This window comes from Xenopus tropicalis, chromosome 2, assembly GCF_000004195.4.
Source record: "Xenopus tropicalis strain Nigerian chromosome 2, UCB_Xtro_10.0, whole genome shotgun sequence".
In the NCBI taxonomy this organism is placed as follows: Eukaryota; Metazoa; Chordata; class Amphibia; order Anura; family Pipidae; genus Xenopus; species Xenopus tropicalis.
In genome coordinates, this window is record NC_030678.2 from 121,760,590 (window position 1) to 121,767,515 (window position 6,926).

At 35.8% G+C, this 6,926-nt stretch overlaps 1 long non-coding RNA gene across 1 annotated transcript; it reads right to left on the reverse strand.

Annotated features, from left to right (window-relative positions):
• Positions 1–764: 764 nt before the first annotated feature.
• On the reverse strand, positions 765–6,502 carry LOC116408701. Its single transcript, XR_004221164.1, has 2 exons — positions 6,370–6,502; positions 765–938 (listed from the first exon to the last, which is right to left on the reverse strand). It is a non-coding gene; the product is annotated as an uncharacterized LOC116408701 (long non-coding RNA).
• Between the last annotated feature and the right edge of the window lie 424 nt (positions 6,503–6,926).

Sequence of the window (6,926 nt, forward strand, 5' to 3'; positions counted from 1 at the left end):
GTAAGTAAATCAGCCCCTATGTGTCAGAATGGGGGGCCTGATGCCCACGCCCATGCAACACAATTTTAGATGGTGAGGGGTTATGAGAGGATTGCAGGGATGTTTAGAATGTGCAGAACGGAAAGTAAAAGCAGTTGCCTGCCTCACCTCTATGCCTCAGGCATTAAAACAGGGCAGGCAATGTATGATTGACAGCTGAGATTTTTTAATACATACACAGGTATGGATGTTTTAATAAAAAATAATTTGGGTTTAATGTGAAAAGGTCTTTTATTATACAGATTTTTATGTCTGGATGACATAAGTTATTTGTAAATGTCATTGCTATTGAAAGCAGTGTTTTTTTTACCCCTTTCAGTTCTTTGGGTCTGACTCTTTTGTCAATGTCACAGGAGTCTCTTCTAGTTTTGTTCTGTCAGCAACACAGTTTCAGAAGTCAGAGCCAGGAGGGTAAAGAATAAAGACAGTGAGACAGATACTGATTTTTTAATAGAAATCGGTTGTTCAAATAAGTTTAAACCACTTAAGAACTTGAATTCATTTAAGTTCCTTAGAATTATATTTTATCTCACTTTGCAAACAACAGTATTTTGAGTGGAGCAAATACTAAAACTAATAAAACCTAGATGTGAACATTTTTAAGGATACAGTGCAGTTTTGGTGCATGTTCAAATCACTTAAATTATGATTATTTAAACCGTACACCATTCAATACCAATCAAAAATTTAGATACTCTGCAGATTTCTTTGTGCTATTGATTCCATACAGCATATACCTGCAAGAGCACTTATTTAATATAAGTCTTTATATGTTTCTCTGCATTCAGTGTTCTTCTTAATCACCATAGATACAGAACAAGATGTCATATTGCTAGCCTAGTCTTTTATGTTGGCTCCATTCTCGCCATGATCCCTCAGCACCATACACAGTTCAAAGCCTGTAAGTAATAAAAAAACAGATAAAACATAATTAGTAAAAATCATATTTAAACTGCTTATAGTATTCCAGTAACGTATTTTTTTAGTAAAAAAAAATTGTGAAAGTACAATATATGATTGATGAATAAAAATAATTTACCTACAAACAAGTAGCATCATTTTAAGATTTGGACAGTTCCATGTTGCTACCAATAAAAAACATAAGGGGTTATGTAATAAAAGGCACTAAGTTTGCCCAGGTGCAGTAACCCATAGCAACGAATCAGTAGGTAGAATTTACTGGTCACCTGTTTAAAAGCAAACATCTTATTGGTTGCTATGGGTTACTGCTACTGGGCAAACCTAGTACCTTTTATTACATATGGGTGATAAAGCTTTAAACTTTGTATCACACAGCTTGGCCAGTATCATAAAGCAATAAATGAAACAAGGAAATGTAAAATAAATTCACAGCTACACCAGCAACAAGAAAAATGCTGAAAGCAAAACTGATGTGTCCCTTTTTTGAGGTCTTTAGAATAATGCATTAAACTAAACAGCATGAAGATAATCCAGCAAACTCTAGTTCTTGTGGTTTATGTTTGTTCTTGAGGCTCTATGTTCTATGTCTTCTGCAAAATAATATAAATTTTTTCCAGTTTACATAAGTGAAATATAGTATCAATGATGCTAGGAAAAATATCAGATATTATCATGCAAGCCTTGTCCTATTGTGTGCTATAAGAAGATAGTAGATTCTGTAGCAGTTGTATACAGAATGTTCTGGATTTCCACAGTGCAATGTATTTATCAATTTAATGGGTTATTTTTCTAGTCTAATGTTTCAGAACACCATTTACACCGATTTCAAACCACTTTTAATGGCATTAAAAAGGCTATGAGCATAGCAACTGTAACATACTATTGTTTGAGATCAATAGTTCTATGGATTGTTTAACTATGCCTTGGTTTCTTTTGCAGATTGTTTTCCCTAGTGATTCATCTTTTATATTTGGAAGCTGTGCTGTTTCCTTACTGGCTGCTCTCGCTTTACGGATGGAATTGAAAATCTCAATGATCTTCAAAACCAAGGCAAAAAGACTGTTCTTCAATGACTGGGTTTGATGTACATACAAAGCAGAGCTATTAGAACATTTTATACAAATGCCTGATGGGTGTCTGTCATGCAGGAGTATGTCAACGTCAGTAATGTCTGGATACAATATAATATATACTACTAGCTCTGGTTTTCCATCCAAGACATAATTTAACTGATATAACTGAATGATATATCATTCCTGCACCAGCCATTTGGGTTTTTGGTGTTCTATGGTCATAAAAATGCTTGTGTTAATATGGGTGTGGTTTAAAAAAACTGAAATGATATATCACTTGTTTGTGCTTTCCACCTTTTCTGCAGAAATCCCCAGAAAACACTTTCAATAAAATAATGAATCATTAAATAAATTCTAGAGTTAGCAACAGAAAACTCGAAAAATGCTTTATTAAGGAAAGAAGATATAAATCCTGGCAACTTCTTTTAATTGTTTCATAACAATTTTCCATTGAAGGCAGTGTCTGAGTACCGCTTGCTATTTTCTGCTATTGAATCAATGTAGCAGAATGCAGTTCATTAACAGATCTATGAAGAAGCTTGTAGGGTATTAAGGGAATCCTACATGGGTTAAGAAGACAGAACCAGCAGTGCCAAAAGAGACAGGCAAATGGCTCTTAATTGCAATTACATTTATAAAAAATATTGTAAATGTTGCCTGTGTGTGCCATAGTCTGCCTGCCCTGCCTGTCTATGCCATACTCTGCCTGCCCTGCCTGTGTATGCCATACTCTGCCTGCTCTATGCTACCTGTGTGTGCCATACCTTTTGCCAGCCAGCCAGCCCTATCCTGCCCATGTGTGCCATGCTCTGCCAGCCCTATCCTGTGTGTGTCATTCTCTGCCTGCCCTGCGCTGCCTCTGTGTGCCATTCTTAACTTATGAATAAAGGGCAATATTCCTGCACCAGCCATTTGGGTTTTTGGTGTTCTATGGTTATAAAAATGCTTGTGTTAATATGGGTGTGGTTTAAAAAAGGAAGTGGCCAAAACTGACTTCCACTATTGGCCCTTCACCATGTAGGCCAGAAAAATTCAGGTCCTCAGTACTGCAGAAGTTGTATACATTGTACAACAGTTGTTTTAAAACCTGCTGTTCTCCAGCTCCTAATGGACTGCAGTTATGAGCATACAAGTGACAGCTGCAGGAGGGTTGCAGATTGGATACACTGGATTTCATAAATCTTTTCTCAAACTGAGGCCCTAGCCTTCTTGCACTGCATGGAGCCCCCAAATGTCACCATCCTATACTTAGGAATAAATTGCATAATTTTACATCTTATAATAACCTCACAATATGACTATACTCTCCCTTTAGTTTTATATCATTCTTGTATTTTTTGTTAAATCTCAAAAGATCTCACCAATCATCTTCTTGCAGTACATATGTCCCTTGTGTATTGTACATAATAAAAACATTACGTACATGAAAAACAAATAGATTTAATCCAACAGTTCTCATTGTGATAAAATGGGTCTAATTTTTTGTCTGAATTATATTTTATCAAATTATATTGGTATCAGAATAACATTATGCACCACCACATTTAAATGCTTCTTCCAATATGTAGGTTCATGCATGCGCTTATTTTGTTGTCATTAGTTGAACTGTGTATGACAGCATACAACACTGCATTAATAAGCTGCACTTTATTTTAACACCTCAATCTAATTGCTATTGTGGCTAAATAAAACATGTTTTTAGATAAAGAAAAAATCATTATTAATAACAATTGCAAATACATGTGGGAAATAAAGGCTGTATCAAAAGCTTAAATGAAATGTTCCTCTAATTTTGGTTGCTGTTGCATTTGGGGCTCATGTGAAAATGTATCAGTTATATTGTTTACAAACAGTACATTAATTACTTTGATAATTAATTATACAAAGACTTTAATTACTTTGATACACTTTCATTTTTTGGTGTTAAATGTTCCTTCAACGTGGTTTTCAAATTTACAAAATGTAATTTCCTTAGCTTACTTCTAATTATTGTTTCTTTTGAGCTATTACAAAATGTAAGAAGGAACATCCTGTGGTTTACAAAAAGCACAAAACTGGTATGGAAAAATAAAGAAAATAGTGTAACTGTGACATCTGCATGTTATTCTTCAGGAGCAAGTACACGGCGCACAGTAACACAGCCCACTGTGGGAACCCTGGAACCACCAGCACCGTTGATGTTTTGGCAACTTGAGCATTGCCCTGCATCAATAGGCATAATTGTGTGGGGTTCATAAGAGGAGGTGCAAAGCATACACTAGCACCGAGTGTATGGAGCCGCTTTGGACACAGCTACCGTTAATAAATAGCATCAATTTGCACAACAACTGTGTGCATTTTTTTGCAACCACAACTGCATTTGCAGTCATAAATGACACCTTGTATGCTGGAAAATATTTTTGCTATCAGTGCATCTTCTTCTTCTCCTGTTTCAGCTACATCCCTATTCATCTGACCTTGTTCCTGTTCTCCTCTAACTCTTATGACATGATTATTTTGTATTTGAACTTGGCCGGACTCTCCACTTTGCTTGCTTCCATTTATAAAATAAATTATAGGTTCAGTTTTCTAGGCAGCCTGTTTTCATGATGTGAGTTGTATGTAAGACTTGTAAGGGACATTGGTTGATTACGTGCTTAAACTAATTTTCTTGTAATACAATGGGTGATCTATACAATATGGGTTTCAGGGTCCTTTCCAAGATCTTCAATCATTAAAGCCTCAAACAATTTCCCATTGTCTCTGGACTGGGGAAATGTATATATATAAAGCAATCTGCTGTCCAGTTGTAGTATATTTTATTGCCACTGGCAGACTGCCTCTGTTCTATTGTACAGATACTCTGATATAGAGATGAAAAGTTTACATTTAGAAAACAAGAAAACATGCTGCATGGATTGGTGAACCACTCTAATTTGAGAACTGATTGCTAGCGACTGAAACTAGTTAAATAGTGTTATGTTTTAAGAATACTTATGTATATGCTAATGCTTTGTTTGTTAAGGTCAACAAAGAGTAGGACACAGCCTTGAGCCTTTGAGTCATGTTCCTTGCTTGGTCAGTAAAGCAAAGTGATTATGCAATGATTCCATAGCCAGAGTATAAAGGTCCAAGCATACTATGGAGATGTAACCAAAATGCAAACTGTTTGGGTATAAATGTCAATAACCATGGTTAAAATGGTAAAAATTATGTCAAAATGTATATGATGTTTATTTGTACTTAAATTAAATTCTTTATCATTTTGGTTAGATATGTGTTCATATAACCCAAACATAGTCACATCTACTGCTTGGCACTTACTGCTTCTATATATGGACATCTTGGATGATGGATATGTACCACAGCCTTCACAGCTTTAGCTTTTAATAATCCACAGACTGATTCTGTCATTACAAGAGTAAAGCCTTAATAAAGTATAAGGGCTGCAGGGAAAGGAGGAACAGATGCTGCACATTCTTTCCATCCCGCTGTACTCACACAGGTGCATGTAAGCGCCGAACGCAGGTGGAACACTTACATACCCCTTTGTAAGTACAGCATGATAGGAAAGAAAGGGCGTTTTGCCCTGCATTGCTATGCAGTGGAATGGAAGAGAATGCCAACGCAGGGAAACGCAGGGTGAAACGTCCATCTGTACTCTCGCTAAAGTAACAAAAATATATAATTTTTATTTTTGTTCTTTTCATATCTCTTGATTGGTTGACAGCTTGTTGGCTGATGCACACGTATTTACAAATGTACTTACTATTATTATCTTGGGCATAGTTCATTCACAAGGCTTTTAACAAAGCAATATAAAGCCCAAGAGCAAACCAAGTGAGGACAAAATATCTTCTTTTGTGGAACAAACAAAAAAACATCCTTGGTTTCATATGACCCAGAGTAAGTCACTTTAAATGTTAGAGGACTCAGAGGTTAACTTGAAAACCTATGAATTACATTCATCTGTATTTTAGATGTAAGCATTGGGTTGCTGTGGCGACAAGTTGCTTAGGAACAAAAAATGTTCTCAAATGCGTAAAACGCTACAGTTGATGACACACACACATATATATTAACTAATGTACTAATCCTTTTCTGATGTCTTTATATCCAGTTGTACTCATAATGAACTTCCTTTACTTGGATATATTTTACCTTACTGTCTATTGTGTGATGGGGGAAGGAATTTGTGGGGGTGGTTAAATTAAGGAGCACTATGTAGAGCTACTGTGAGCAATGAGCAATGTGACCAGACTACTCTCAGACTTAGGCAGATACTTACTGAGATTGCCAAGGAGTTTTAATAAGTTTAGCTTAGGCGAGTTAGTCAGGGTGGGAAAGGGTGACTGACCTGCAGCGGATGAGACTGAGCTCTGCTAAAGCCTTTAAAATAGTGAGACTCTTGTTCTACTTTCTGCTGTGCTGGACACCCAAGAGTTGAGCATTGTTGACCGAACCTCTTACAGTAGTATATTGAACATTTCTATTGTCTTAAATTAAAATGAAAATTGTATGTGTTAATTATGGTACAATACATAGAAAATGCAACATCTTTCTTATCAAGTTAAATATTTGAATAAATAACTATAAGCTCCCCCCCCCTTTTAACTTTTTTTGAAGAATTTAGAATTGAGAATTTCACAAAACAATTAATAGGGTATCACAAAATCTGTTATTTGGTAATCTAGTCGTACAAATTCCATTCCTGCTTCTTTCTAATAACAGTACCCTGTGTATAAGTTTGGGGGAAACAATTCTTTTGGGGGGTTTTTTAGCAGGTAAGTTATGGTGATCCAAATATCAGAATTATTCCTTATCAAAAAAACCCCAGTCCCAAGCATTCTGGATCCTAAACTTATGCCCAGAAAGTTCCAAATTACAGGAAAGCCATCTTCCATAGACTCCATT